Source organism: Diplotaxodon limnothrissa, linkage group LG1 (assembly GCF_057381915.1).
Source record: "Diplotaxodon limnothrissa isolate DT_005_m linkage group LG1, D_limnothrissa_male_GT1.1, whole genome shotgun sequence".
Taxonomy (NCBI): domain Eukaryota; kingdom Metazoa; phylum Chordata; class Actinopteri; order Cichliformes; family Cichlidae; genus Diplotaxodon; species Diplotaxodon limnothrissa.
Genome location: NC_140596.1, coordinates 26,352,501 through 26,368,194, shown reverse-complemented (window position 1 = coordinate 26,368,194; position 15,694 = coordinate 26,352,501). Strand labels below are relative to the sequence as shown.

The 15,694-nt window shown below is 40.6% G+C and overlaps 1 protein-coding gene across 1 annotated transcript in view; it reads right to left on the bottom strand.

The window, feature by feature from the left end:
* Positions 1-15,694, bottom strand: part of pcdh17 (protocadherin 17) — a 66,375-nt gene that overhangs the window by 843 nt on the left and 49,838 nt on the right. The gene's annotated exons all lie outside the window — the stretch shown is intronic.

The following is a 15,694-nucleotide window of genomic DNA, read 5'->3' as shown; positions in this document are numbered from 1 at the left end:
AGTTGGAGCCTTAAGTCTTAGAACTAGAGCCAGTCCTAATGAAATGATGCAAAAAAGGAAGTGCCCGATCAGGCTCCCCCTATCAAAACACGCATGCACACACACTTATATTCATGAACACATGCACATATAGTACGTGCACATAGCTTTTCAAGGGGACTGGGGGACACCTGCTAGCAATTTCCAAAGCCCTGATCAAGGGGATGGCAAAGCATACAGAAAGGATGGGGAGGGAGCAAGAGGAAAAACAACAACAGTTGAGGTTTGGCAAAGGCATAGTGCCGTTATCATAAATTCATGTCAGTGGGCTTTGAAGCCCTCCCTAGACAGAGAGGCTGTGCCAAATGGCTTGTGCTTCTTCCCTGTGTGTTTGTGCCTGTTTATTTGTGTGCTCTTGTTGCTGGCGTGTGCACGCATGTGTGTATAAGTGTGTGTGTGTGTTCCCCGCTTTCATCTCTATGCAGAAGGATGCACACTCTGGCTGATTATGGGAGTGTTCATGCCTGTGTCAAACGGATCCAGAACTTGGTTTTAAAAAGAATAATAATAAAAGAAGAAGCACTTTTTTCCCCTCCTTTTGGGCATAAGTGAAAAAAAAATGTGAAAAATGAAACAAAACAAACAACCAAAAAAAAGCATCTGTTGTCCCATACTAAATGGAATTTCTACATTGGCTGGGTGGGACGAAATCAAGAGGACACACAGAAAGACAATATCTGAACAGTTCCAAGAGCACAAATAAAATGAACACAAATAGGTCCTTGTTTCCCATCATCATGAGATGTGACCGTGAAATATACTGTAAATGTGACAGAAAAACATTATCACGCCATTAGTTAAAGACGCATAAACTTAAAAAGGGACAGGTTGGGGCAATCTCACAAATGTTATAACACACAGGAAAATTTAACAGCCATCTCCGGTATAATAGAAAAGGTTATTTGCACAGACGTCTAAAGAGCTCAAGCTAATTGCATATTACTTTTGAGATACGCCATGCGCCTCTTTCTGTTTGTGGAACCATATATGGTAAACACCATATTTCCAATTTCTTGCAGAAATGCAACACTAAGGCAGCTGTCTCCAGGGAGAGAAGCAAGGCAGTTCTAGTCACAGGATTTTCATATCTGTTTATGTAGCCCAGTAAAAGTGAGAGCAGAACAGGTGGCAGACAGAAATAATTGAACATAGCCATCTCTCTTGCTCATTTTCATTACAGCTTGTCACCTCTTTCACCTCTCTGGCTGATAGGGTTGCCAACTCCCTGAAAAATAAATAAGGGACACCTCGTGGCCAGGGCCGGGCGACCCAATTGTCTTCACCCTTCCCAGTGTGGTGAATTTTCTAGCTCTTTTTTTGTGTGTGAAATTATTTTTTTAACCATTTGACTTGAATTTGATTTAAGTAGATGTGTATTCTTTGTGATATGAACACATGGGAAACAAATGATCATTTAGCCATTTATTTTTAGCTCAAAATGACAACATTAACACAATAAAACAGGTCTCCTTCTTAAACAGAAGCCTGTCATGCTTAACTTTTGAGAATATAAGTAAATCTTTCTTTAAAAGAACTCTGTCCTGCTTAACTTAAAATAATAGAAAACAATAGAAAGAAAAACATTCTTGTAACAGTGCACATTTAGTGCATTTAGTACAATTGGCTTCAGTTGAGGTATTATTTCAGCTTTTCTAAAGCTAATCAGCTGCTCCTGTTTGTAAACCCACTTGCTCCGATGATTACGCATCATAACTCATCATCATTATTCATCTATGTATTACTTTTATGTATTAGTCATCTATTTGTTGTAATCATCTATTCTTGCAGTTGTTTATTACACAAAATAAATTATATTATCACACTTCTGGCCACATAGCGCTGATATTCACTGCACATGCCCATATTAACTTTTTCCAGCCAGGTGTTTTCCTTTTCCCATTCTTCCCTTTCTCTGAGGGGAACAAACATTGCTGCTCTAATGCTGGGCTCACACTGTGCGATTTTTGGCCCATTTTGAGCCGATTTTTGAGTGATCGGACCGATTTTGGCCTTCATCGTGCATCGTGTAGTATACGTGGGGTAACGAGAAGCGATTAACACCTCACGACCAGCTCCCGATCATCAATCGCTCGTGAGGGTGTCACCACAGCCGCTCACACTGCTCGCGCGCAAACACGTAAACGTCGGTGAAAAAGATGGAGCAGCACGGCTGTGCAGCGTGTGATCTGGACACAAGCGATGGAGGCACAACTTGTAGAACTTTGGAAAGCTCATCCGAGCCTTTTCGATGTGGCATCACAAAATTATCACGACCACAACAACCGTGAAAATAGTTGGATTTACATTGCTGCTCAGTCACAGCTGCCCAATCAATGTTTTTCATTAGCAATTTAGCAAAGTTGATGGTGGTGGTGTGTGTGTCTGTGTGAGTGTAAGACGGAGAGAGAGAGCGCGACAGATTTTCTGTTATAACCTTCATTTTATGGAGGCACAGTGTGAGCACTCAGGTCGCATCAGAGCATCGGGCGGTATAGTGTGAGACCTGCGTCGTGACCTACCAACTGCGAGTCAATCGTGCAGTTTGAGCAGGAGCTGAATAACGTGACTGAAAAAATCGCACAGTGTTTGCCCAGCTTTAGGTGTACTGTCATCCGAGACTTGCACCGCAGAGTCGGCGTTTGTTCCCCTGTTGGCCATGCTTCTTGTTGTGGTCATTTGTTGTCTTCCGGTATTTTCTCCGTAAGCGACCTTTCCTCGACCAATGAGATGAGTGGTAATCTGAATTGTCATACTCGTAAGTGTGTTGTCAGCTCATTGGTCACAAAGCAGGAGAGGGGCTGGGAATTATGTTTTCAAACAAAGTGTTAATTCCATAAACATTTATAGACTACTTTTGATTCTCACTGTATTACGGGACAAAGTGCGTCCCTTATTAGCTCAATACGGGACGTGTACTTTTGTTTCGAAATACGGGACGATTCCGTATTTTAAGGGACGGTTGGCAACCCTACTGGCTGACTGTTAATGATTTAAACCTTGATTTCTTCATTGTTGCACACTAAGTTTGGAACCAAAGCACATTTTAAAAATCAGCGTAATTTATCTTCGTCTAACAAGCCTGTTGTGGTTTCAGCTCTTGAAATGCAAATCGGTAGGTGGAATTTAGATGAATTTGTTACCAAGGAGAGTGTTTGCTTTGGCTTTGTTTTAAAGGCAACATTAATTGCAGTTAAAATGAGGCTACTAAGTGCAGCATTCCACTATTGTTTCCAACTAAATGTGAAAAGACAACATTGCTGTTAAGAGCTGCGACGCTACCCCCATCAATTCCATTATGCAATGCATGAACCTCTGCAGCATGGTGAGAGTGCTGCTTTAGAGACCACAAACTTGGGACTAATACAATCTTTGGTTGATGCGAATGAGCAGGCAGAGTGGATGTGCTTGAGTGCACTTGGCTAGGCTGTCTTTGCTGTGTTGCGGGTCAGCAGTCTAGATTCCTAAGAGACTGCCCTCCTAAGCTGTAGAGATGAGCTTAACACTTCACAAATGTTTGAAGAAGCCAAACAGTGCTGGCAAAGAGAGCTTGACATTTCCCATGCTGAAGCAGTCATCTGAAGAAGAAATAAGGTGAGCTGGAAAGCAGAGGCCAGACCAGTACGAGACGGACTACATTTAAATAGTGTGGGGGTGAGTGCATGCGTCTGCACGCACTGAGAAATGGGAGAGTGTGTGCCTGTGTTTTGTGCAAAAAGTGATTTGGGTAAGAAAGTATAAACAACATGTCAAAGCGATTCGGTCCAAAGCTTGTGCATGAAAAACAAAAAAACAAACCTGAATGCACTTTCTAATGACAACGCGCTGTTATTGTGATCCATCACCAAGCTACAGCGTACAGGGAATACATGTAACCACGCTTGGTTAACAAACCAGTGTGTGAATTCCAGACACAAACAATTCATCTGGCCTCAGCAATGTCTCGTGATTGTCCATTCAACACGTGTAAATTAAATTATAAATAATCCATTTTGACATATTTCCCTCTGTTTAGTTGGAGGAATCCTCTGATAGATTATTCATGTCTCAGCTGCACGTTCAACCTTGAGGCGTTCTCCTCATATCTATGACTACCAATATGACATATGAGAGCAGAGGTGACATTCATCTCGCACTCTCCCTCCTTCTCTCACTTTCTTCACCTAGGCTTCACCAGCTCTCTGGGAAGGGCAGTAGATGTCTGGATCAAGGACACATTTGCCTGTGTTGATATGGCCACCAGGGGCATGCTCAGCAGGTTCTCTCTTGCGATTATGTGGTCCAATATAAGCTACACCGATTGACTGAAAATCTGCTCATCTGAACTGATACGGCAGTATAAATATTTCCTATTTATATTAGCCAATCATCGAGGAAGCACATTACCTGCATTATATCTCCACCGCTTTATACCTGCACTCGTTTGGCATCTTCAATTTGAAGTCGGTATTCTAGATATTTGTTGTAAAATCAAAACCTTGAGATGAAAATGAAGATATTAATATATACTTTCACCATGCACAGAGATTTTTTTTTATCTTTCTTTGTTCACTCATTTACAAAACTGGCCTAAACACCAGGCACTGACATTATAAAGAGATATATATATTTTTTTAGACTTCATCTTACATTCAAGTCTCAAAAAGGCCAGTACAGTGTCTGTGAAATAAATGGGAATCCATGAAAGGCAGGAGGGTGATCCACTCATATTTAGCAAAAAATGTGCGATTGATGACTAGAACATCTTATCGTTAGAAAGAAGAGGTAAGATTCAGCTGCAGCTTCAAGGGAAAGTGGGACTGTAACACTTATCAAAATTCCAAGTCAAAGTCAGGCAGGGTTGATTTTTGTATCTTTGTAGCCATATCGTAGACTCTTGACCTGAATCCTTTATTGAAATCAGATATGTATTATACCTCTATTGCCAGCAAAAAGGTTTAATTCCACACACACCTTTTTTTTTAAACTTCTGAATACTTTCTTAAAGAGAAACAGAGCTGCTACGTTTAGCAGGGTTAATTGCCTTACTTACGGGCAAAATTTCAAGAATGCGCGACAGTGACTTTGATAGGACATCTCTGTAGCTGCCAGTTATCTTCAATGCTAAAAGCACATTAAAATGGATATAAAAGTCAGAAAGCTGCTCTAAGAAATATTTCAGCAATAGCAAAAGGACACAATGTTTCAAAAGAAAGCAAATAAGTACATGATTCGTGTTCACTGTTTTATTTGTCAACATCAGTTTTGTGAGATGAGCCAGAATAAGATAATACGTTTGGTGAAAAGAAAAAAAAAAACGCTGAATGAAGGAACTTTATTGTCTTTAAAATGACCTAATGATCAGTAGTAACACCATGTAACCCACAACATCATTAAGGCTATGTTCACACTGCAGGCGAAAGCGCATCAAATCCGATTTTTTTGACCCTATGCGACCCATATCCGATCATGCTATGACAGTGTGAACGGCACAAATCCGATATTTTCAAATCCGATCTGGGTCACTTTCGTATGTGGTACTGAATCCGATACATATCCGATGTTTTAGAAAGCGACTGCTGTTTGAACGGTCAAGTCGCATTAAATCCGTCTTTTACGTCACTGACACAAGACAGACGGCAATTATCAGCGCCAGAGAAGCACCCGACAAGACATCGCGAACGCTTCCTGGCCATCCGGTGAAACTGCTGGGAAGACAACGTTGGAGAAACGTTAACATTTTATTTGTACTGCATAACCTGCAGATTCTGACAGAAATCTGCAACTATCCTTTGAAGCACAGCTCCTCTAAAACAGCAATAAGGATCATTATTAGGTTATCTACATTATTATGTAAATAACAAAATAACAAAGCAAAAATTGGGAAACATGAAGTCCAAAGTCTTTATATTAAGGGCCATCAGTCAAACAATATTGTTTGCTCTTGGTCTAAACAGAGCGCGTTGTGTGTGACGTCTTCTTTTGCGCATGCGGGCCGCTTTGAGCGTTCACACTAGAGCGTGTTTGCTGTCGCATTTTATTTGTAGTGTGAACGAGCAGACAAAAAAAAATCGGATTTGATCAAAAAATCGGAATTGAGCATTAAGGCTACGTTCATACTGCAGGTCTTATTGCTCAATTCTGATTTTTTGATCAAATCCGATTTTTTTTGTCTGCTCGTTCACACTACAAATAAAATGCGACAGCAAACACGCTCTAGTGTGAACGCTCAAAGCGGTCCGCATGCGCAAAAGAAGACGTCACACACAACGCGCTCTGTTTAGACCAAGAGCAAACAATATTGTTTGACAGATGGCCGTTGATATAAAGACTTTGGACTTTCCGTTTCCCAATTTTTGCTTTAAGTTATTTTGTTATTTACATAATAATGTAAATTTACATAATAATGCAAATAACCTAATAATGATCCTTATTGCTGTTTTAGAGAGGAGCGGTGCTTCAAAGGATAGTTGCAGATTTCTGTCAGAATCTGCAGATTATACAGTACAAATAAAATGTTCACGTTTCTCCAACGATTTCTTCCCAACAGTTTCACTGTCAGTTTCGATGTCTTCTCCGGAGCTGATAATTGGCGTCTGTCTTGTGTCGGTGACATAGAAGACGGATTTAATGCGACATGACCGTTCAAACAGCAGTCGCTTTCTAAAACATCGGATATGTATCGGATTCAGTACCACATACGAAAGTGACCCAGATCGGATTTGAAAATATCGGATTTGTGCCGTTCACACTGTCATAGCATGATCGGATATGGGTCGCATAGGGTCAAAAAAATCGGATTTGATGCGCTTTCGCCTGCAGTGTGAACGTAGCCTAAATCTCTCTGAGAGCTAGCTAAACTGAAAGCTAGCCATTACCCTTTTTTGTTATGCTACATTTGATCAAATTTAGAACAGAACATTTTGTATATGATTAATACTTATTAACACCAATTTGAATTCCTCTGTGATGTTGTCCTTGGCCTTGTTTTCCAAGGAAATCCATGTACTGTAAATAAGTTTTAAGAATTTAAGAATTATCGCAAAAAACACGTCTTTTGAGGAAGATTTAAAGCTGATTTATTAGTAATGGTTGAATTAGAGTCTTTACATAGTCCAAAAGTTTGGTTTACATTTTTTTCTGCTTTCAGTCAGTTCAATAGGTCGATCTTAAGGATCTACCGGGCTGAAGCTGTGTTTCACAGAAGTGTAGGATCTATAATCGGGAACCTTTCATAAACCTACTACATGAATAACAATCGAGTTTCCAGAGTGAAAAGCCAAGAAAGAATGAAGATGATGTTACCAAAAAAAAAAGAGGCTGAAAAGTTACACAACCAGTAGATTAAAGAACTGTGTCGTGCTATCGTTTAGTAAGTGATCACATGCATTCACACTCTTTTACTGTTTCACATTTTCAGCTTAACAGAAATTTCCATTCACCTCAGCAGCACAGCAGCAGTTAAGGTGTTATTCTTTAATGAGCCGCAAACACCTATTGAGTCTTTCTAAATTGCAAAAAAACCAAAAACCTCCCTCTCATTTGCTGACAAAAAGAAAGTCTTTCTAAATTAACACTTCATTAACAAGAACCGGACCACACACATGACACAAGCAGGCAAAGCAGTGACTAATAGAGAGGTAATGGTCACATCTCTCTAAATAATGAGTTGTTTTTTTTTCTCTCCTCTTCAACTAATTTTTCAAAGTTTTAGGCTGGATGCTTTCAATATGATGTGCACAGGGTGTGCAACGAAACCTGTGAGTGTAAAAGTGCGCCTGTGTATCAGTGTGTGTCATAAAGCATGGTGTGATTTCCCTAAACAGCCTTTTCTCCCTCCAGACGCCTGCCCCCCTGGCCCTACATGCCCATCCCTCCTCGCTTTATTACCCAGCCCTGTGATTAATGTCCCACTGTCACACACTGTGGTTCCTGAGAAGGGAGGGGTGAACCAAGAGGGAGGTGTACTCAAAGGCTGCGGCTAGCAAAAACATAACACTGGGAAAATCCATAGCATGTTAGAGTGCTCCCTAAGTTCAAGAACTTGTTAAAAAGTTACAAATCATAAATTTCATCAGTCGTTTTCCTCACAGTCACACCTGGGGAGTCTTTAGACAGCTCTATAAGCTACAGAAGTAGCCTATGAGGCTAAAAAAAAAAAAAAAATCAGTCAGTGCATTTGTGTATATTTGCGGTTGTGTTGTGGTGAATTTCTCCCATACCACCCAAGGTGGACAGGAGGAATGGCAGCTGACGAATCGCGCAGAGCATCTGTGACAGACCATGACTGCACCTGTTCACCTGGGGGAGCTCGCAGTGTGGGTTTAGGTGTGCATGTGTGTGTGTCATTTTCCTTTTAATCTCCTCACCTAGTTCTATCTAGCCCAGCTGATCCATCCGTATACACCCACCCACCCCACACGCACACACATTCCCACATTCTCAGCCAATCAGGGTAACTAAATATTTGGACTGCACAGATGAGAGAGTCTCCACTCTGACTGAGCCTAATGTCTGCTAAATATCTGACTTCTCAGGTCGCCGGTCGACCAAAAACAGTACTTAAATAGAGTATTTCAGACTTTGGGCCTTAGTGAGCCGACTGTGCTACATTATCTTGTCAAGAATTCAGTTGTCAAGGTAGACTGGAGGGGCTACACAAGAAAATAAATTATATATAAAAGAAAGCAGTATTAATTAATGATTATTAATGAAATAGATTTTAATGTAAATGCATTTAAAATCTATGGAAGTGGTTTTATGCTGCCTCTGTCATTTAAGTTGTTGACAGACCTGTTATGCTTTAGTTTCTTCCAGATTAAAGTCAGTCTATATTTCTTTTTAGCAGCACAGTTTTGCTGTGTTGAAAATGAGGACATTACTCAAGTGAATTACTGCATCCGATACTGTTATGAATCTAAAACAAAGCTGTGCTGGGAACGTTGGCTGTTCTCTACAGTTGGCCAGTATATTTTGCCAACTTAATTTCAAGAGGCTGGAAAACAATAGTATTTCCATGAAACTGCTGCTTTGGTGTACTCATCACAGTTTGCTAGGGGACCAGCATTTTACGCCGGTCTACTGCTCCGCTTGAAACCAAAAACAACACTAAATTTTGCCTGTGATGTGATATAAATTGGTAATTTGGAGCAAGCTGAATGTTTAAATAGACTTTTTTGCTCCTCTTTAACTTATGTTCCTGCTAAATTGTGGAGTCGATGTAAAGCATACCTTAGAGATGTTGAGTGAGTAGATTTTATTTTTCATGTGCAGTGGGTGACTTTGCACAATGAGAAGGGTAGTCCTCTCCAGCGTGATAGATTTTATCTCAGTTGGAGGCATAAGAATGCCGACTTATAGGCAGAAATGCTTGGCAGCGGCGGTGGGGAGCACTGGGTGGCTGGCACAGAAGAGACAGAATCAAGGGCAGATATCTTAGGATCAAACACGTCCTCTCTTCAGGCGTTCCCTCATGAGCTACAAGTCCCTCCGTCAGCTAATGCCTGGCTAAGTTGTTCAAAGAACACCTTGGGGAAAGAGTCTTTGTGCATAGGAGAGAGAGGGATAAAAACTCAAGAGGAAGAGGAAGAGGAGCATAAGCTCATATTCAAACAAAAACAAACACACAAAGCCCAATCAATGATGAGCAAGCACTGCTGTGTGCAGTGGGTGGCAAGAAGGGTCTGTGGGTTGTGTAGATGAGGGCAGGCGGATGCTCCTTAGCTTAAATGACACGGTGTGCTCAAACAGCACTTTTCCTTTAACACAAAGCAGAAATGAGGGCAGTAAAATGTGGGATGCAGTCCTTATAAATACAAATGTGTTTGCAAATGATTTACGTGGTTTTATAACCGCTGCTGCTTGTGAGCGCACATGTGTGTGCCTGTTGACGTCCTTGCGGAGTGACCACTTACAGTTTTCCCGTGCCAGTGTGCAGGCAACTTGAGGACATATCGATTGGTTTTTAATGAACCTCGATTAATATACCCAGTTCGAATATGAATAGACTTCCCTGAATTTAGTGCATTTTGAGAACATGTTTTAGACTTGCAATTCACACACAATCCATGAGCTCCCTGACAAAAATATCAATTACAGAAGATTTCCACCCGCTTAATTGTTAGCAAAGGTCAGCCTACGCACAAGTGCGATAAAAAAGAGGTGAATGTCAGCATTTCTCTGTTTGTTGACAGGCAAATCTCAGACTAGAAGAACAGGTTCCACAGTAATAAACGGCCACGGGAACCTATTCAAAGCCAAAAAAGAGCTGAGAACAGACAAACTGTTGTTTATCTGTAACCACATCTTCGACATGTGACAAAGTTCCCACTGTTGTGTTTGAGAAACCCGCTCAGCCAAGTTCTGCGTGTTCTTCAATAAGAGATTTTCAATGCTGGAGACACAGAAACAAAGGAAAAGAAGGCTAACCGCAGAATAAACAAAGAAAAAATATATATTATCGAGCATGCAGCAGCTCTGAGTATTCTGTGTTCACGGCAGTCAGAGACGCTCACTAAATATGTATGGTCAGTCAAGACAGATTCTTTCCACGGACAATCCTCCCAACCCCCCGAAAAAAAAGTCTTCCTTTCCAACCTGTGACTTAAGACCTTGTATAATTCACATTTCCTCTGGCTATAGATCGCTCCTCTTTCTTTCACCCTGTAAGTGTTTTAATGGTGGAGCAATTTCAGGAGAGTAGCCACAGGGAAGCTATTAGATATAGATGTCTGAGAGGAACAGCCCTCAGACATCTATCCTACTGTCATTAAGCTATTTATACCTAGCAAACAATAAATCTGAAAAATCTATAGCATTGAAGAACATTAGCCATTGTTTATACAAGCTAACTCTACAACAACTCTGCACTAATCAGCTCCAATGCAATGTGTTTATCATAAGTTAATTTAACAAAATCTTAATGTTGCCAGAGTCCAGAGGACTTTAAAGACAATTCCTCACAAACATCCTGCAATGGGTTATCAATATGCATTTGGCATAAGCCATATAAAGTCATATAAATACAGGATTACAAAAAATATTTTAAATATCTGTAAAAATAAATATAGAAATTGTACTATAAATAATCTTTAAATGTTTTTTCTTATATTGAAAGCATGTAGAACTACATAAATGTTCAAAAACAGATCCACAGGTGAGTAATATTTTCAAACACCTCTTTAAGACTCTTTATGGCGACGTGTTTGAAAGTAAAACATGCTCATGCTCTCTGAGCCTGGCATGCCGACAAGATGTAACAAAGAAAGAGAGAAAGCCGCAAGTCAATAGTATCTTGCTACCTTTACCTGGAGAGAAAGACATGGAGGGTGGCACAAAGGGTGGCAAGGAGACAAGAAAGGAACTTATTAGAAGATGAGGCGAGAAGTGTGGTGAATCAGTGGCTAATCCTCCGTTTCCTCTAAGCCTGTGTAATTAGGACATGGGGGATTGCACCGTGACAGGGGATGCTTCTGGACCGCCTTGCTTCTCTCCCCCCCTCTCTCTTTTGTTTATTTCTTCCCCCTTTAGCCTGGGTTTATGGCAGTTTGTCATCTAAATATAGCGTACTTGTGTGTGCCTTGTCTTTAGAGTGTGCGCATCACAGCATGTTCACTCATAAGCAACACAAATAGACACAGCAGGCCTGCACAATGCTTTATTTCTACTCACTACTACTTACTGTTTGCAGATGTGAAGACAGTGCACTCTATTTTTTCTCTTCTTTTGTCTTCGTCTCTGCATGACACTTTTAAATCGTTTCGGGGTATATTTGTGCGAATCAAATGGGCTTTTCAGTTAAACAGCACTTCTTCCACCGCATGCCAGTTCAAAACAAACGCAATGTGTTCAAAGGGAGCCTATAGCCCAGGATCCTCAGGAGGAGGAGAGCACAGTATGGACCGAGCATTAGAGCAGAGACCAGAAAGGCTGATCAGCATCCTTCTGCCTGTTAACAGCCTTAATCTACTTCCTTCCCCCAGTAGACGGCAAAGAAAGTTGCCTTGGCCCATTTAGAGAGACAGTGAGCACAAGAAATAAAGTGAGAGCGAGAAAGAGAAAAAAAAGAGGGAGGAGGCAGGGAATTAAAAAAAAAAATTAAGCCGAGAGAATCAGTGACTCACCAGCTCATTACAGAAATCCTGTTTCTATCCAAGGAGAAAACAGGTTTAAAACACCCTATTAAAGAAAGAATGAAAGGAAACCTTTTGTTTCTAATTCACATAGGGTCATCTTTTGAAGTGCTTCCCTCCGACAAATATTTACATTTTAGCCATGCTGCGTTAATGATCCACTTCCATTGCTCTAGAATTGGGGGATCTTTTCTTAAACTGACTCGATTTGTTGCCTAAAAATAAAGCGCCGCGGCCCTGTCCTGATAGCCGACCCAAAACAACACGAAGAACTGTGGAGGCTTCATTCGGGCAACCCATACAACAAGAAGATCAACTAGACATAAAATGATGTCACATTTACTGAATTAAATCACTTTCTTTTATTGTCTCCCGCTCTCTGTCTGCCCCTCTGTTTGTCGCTCTCTTTTGAACAAAAGGATTTGAACAACTCAGAGTGTCATGGCTTTGTGCAAGTAATCATTCCCATGTGTGCTGCTTTAGCAGGATTAGGGAAAGTGCTTCTGACGCTCTGTCTCCACAGAACCATCACTGTAATACAACACTTACACACACAGCATAAAGCAGAATAGTACTAACCTTACTATTGCATTAGGACATGGTTCTCCCTCATATCAAATGATAGCACTATTCTGCTTTGCAACCGAAGTCTGAGATAAAATGCATTATCATACAAAAGAAGGGCAAATGGAAAATTCTGCAAGCCTTGTGGATATTCGACAGGTTGTTGCTACTAGCAATACTGTTTCCTTAGCAAGTAAAACAGCAGAGCCTGATCAATAATATCAGCAATACATATTATATATTAGCTGAACCGCATTGTTATGTTGTCATAGCAAGAACTCATAAATAATTATACTTGATAAATATTTTGGAAATTTGTTTAATGTGTGTGAAAGAAGAAAATCTTGTGCAATCTATCAGATTTTTCAATTACCAAGTATCAGTATCGGTGTTGCAAATCACAATTTTTTTAATCGTAATTTTTGCAAGAAGCCTTAAATATTACTAGATGACGATGGAGGACAAACCCTTGTGATTTGCTATGACATTCGTTTTTCTCAGACTAAATTCTACAGAATTGAAAAACCAACCAACCAGAGCATTTCGCATTTCTTAGTGACACTTTTAAAAATGTGTATTTCTCTTACATTACTTCGGCTGAACTAAAAGCATCCCCTGGGTGAAAATCCCCCCACAAAAAAAAAAAAATAATAATTGTGAATTTAATCACGTACCTGACATGACACCACTCAGATGTTTTCAAACAGACTAATCTGACAGACCAAGCCTGCTTGTTAGAGTGTGCATAATATTTTCATTTTTCTTCCACTTTGACTCACTGGAGCACAGAAAGTCAGTCTGTCTACATTAATCAAGTGTAATCACAATTCCTTTAATCAGAATCGGCTTTACTGGCAAAGTACGCGCACACATACAGGGAACTTGCCTCCGGATACGGACAGTATCAGCGTGACATATGCTCTACATATTGTTATTGTCTATTTATATGCGCAAAGGTCCAGAGTGCAAAAATGTTGGAGTAAATGATGAAATAAATAAGGGATGGATCAGCTGTTACATCATACGGAGTATCTGATATCGCCGTGTTGTCGTTGTTGTTCCTGCATCATCATAATAATGTTGGTTCAGGACCAACATTAGTCATGTTGTTCTGATGTCATAGAGAAAAAGGCCCTCATTTATATAAGAAATCTTTTAGAAGAAATGATGAACACTTTAAGCTTTTGCTTTATTCATTAATAAAATGCAGTAAATGCTGGGTTTGCTTTTGATAACTTCCTGGTTAACAACATCATTGGTCATTTGCGATGTTGATGCTTAACTAACATTACTATGATGGCGTAGGAAGAACAGCAACACGAGAATATGAGATCATGCACAATATATATGCACTATATATATATATATGCACTACATATATATATATATATATATACACTGAACAAAAATATAAACGCAACACTTTTGTTTTTGCTCCCATTCCCCATGGGATGGACGTAGAGACCTAAAATTCATTCCAGATACACAATATAACCATCCCTCCCAAACAGTGGTCACAAATCAGTCCAAATGTGTGGTAGTGGGCACATCTGCTATATTGAGATAATCCATCCCACCTCACAGGTGTGCCACATCAGGATGCTGATCTGACATCATGAGTAGTGCACAGGTGTACCTCAGACTGCCCACAACAAAAGGCCACCCTGGAATGTGCAGTTTTGTCTCACAGCAAAATGCCACAGATGCCACAAGCAATGAGGGAGCGTGCAATTGGCATGCTGACAGCAGGAATGTCAACCAGATCTGTCGCCCATGCATTGAATGTTCATTTCTCAACCATAAGCCGTCTCCACAGGCGTTTCAGAGAATATGGCAGCACATCCAACCGGCCTCACAACCGCAGACCTCGTGTAACCACACCAGCCCAGGACCTCCACATCCAGCAGGTTCACCTCCAAGATCGTCTGAGACCAGCCACCCAGACAGCTGCTGGAAGAATTGGTTTGCACAACCAAACAATTTCTGCACAAACTGTCAGAAACCGTCTCAGGGACGCTCAACTGCATGCCCGTCGTCCTCATCGGGGTCTTGACCTGACTCCAGCTCTTCGCCGTAACAGACTTGTGTGGGAAAATGCTCACATTCGATGGCGTCTGGCACGTTGGAGAGGTGTGCGCTTCACGGATGAATCATGGTTCACATTGTTCAGGGCAGATGGCAGCTGAGAATGTCCCAGTTCTTGCATGGCCAGCATACTCACCAGACATGTCACCCATTGAGCATGTTCGGGATGTGCTTGACCGGCGTATACGACAGCGTGTACCAGTTCCCACGAATATCCAACAACCTCGCACAGCCATTGAAGTGGAGTGGACCAACATTCCACAGGCCACAATTGACAATCTGATAGACTCCATGCGACGATGTGTTGCACTGCATGAGGCAAATGGTGGTCACACCAGATACTGACCGGTTCTGGGTCCCCAGATCCCCAATAGCGCAAAAAACTGCACATTCCAGGGTGGCCTTTTGTTGTGGGCAGTCTGAGGTACACCTGTGCACTACTCATGATGTCAGATCAGCATCCTGATGTGGCACACCTGTGAGGTGGGATGGATTATCTCAATATAGCAGATGTGCCCACTACCACACATTTGGACTGATTTGTGACCACTGTTTGGGAGGGATGGTTATATTGTGTATCTGGAATGAATTTTAGGTCTCTACGTCCATCCCATGGGGAATGGGAGCAAAAACAAAAGTGTTGCGTTTATATTTTTGTTCAGTGTGTGTATATATATATATATATATATATATATATATATATATATATATATATATATATATATATATACATATATATATATATATATATATATATACATATATATATATATACATATATATACGTATATATACGTATATATATGTAATTTCTTTACAGGAATGTACACCATTTACATGTATTTTTAAATATTATGGCACAAGTTAATACTAGCTACACAATAAATGGCATATATTCA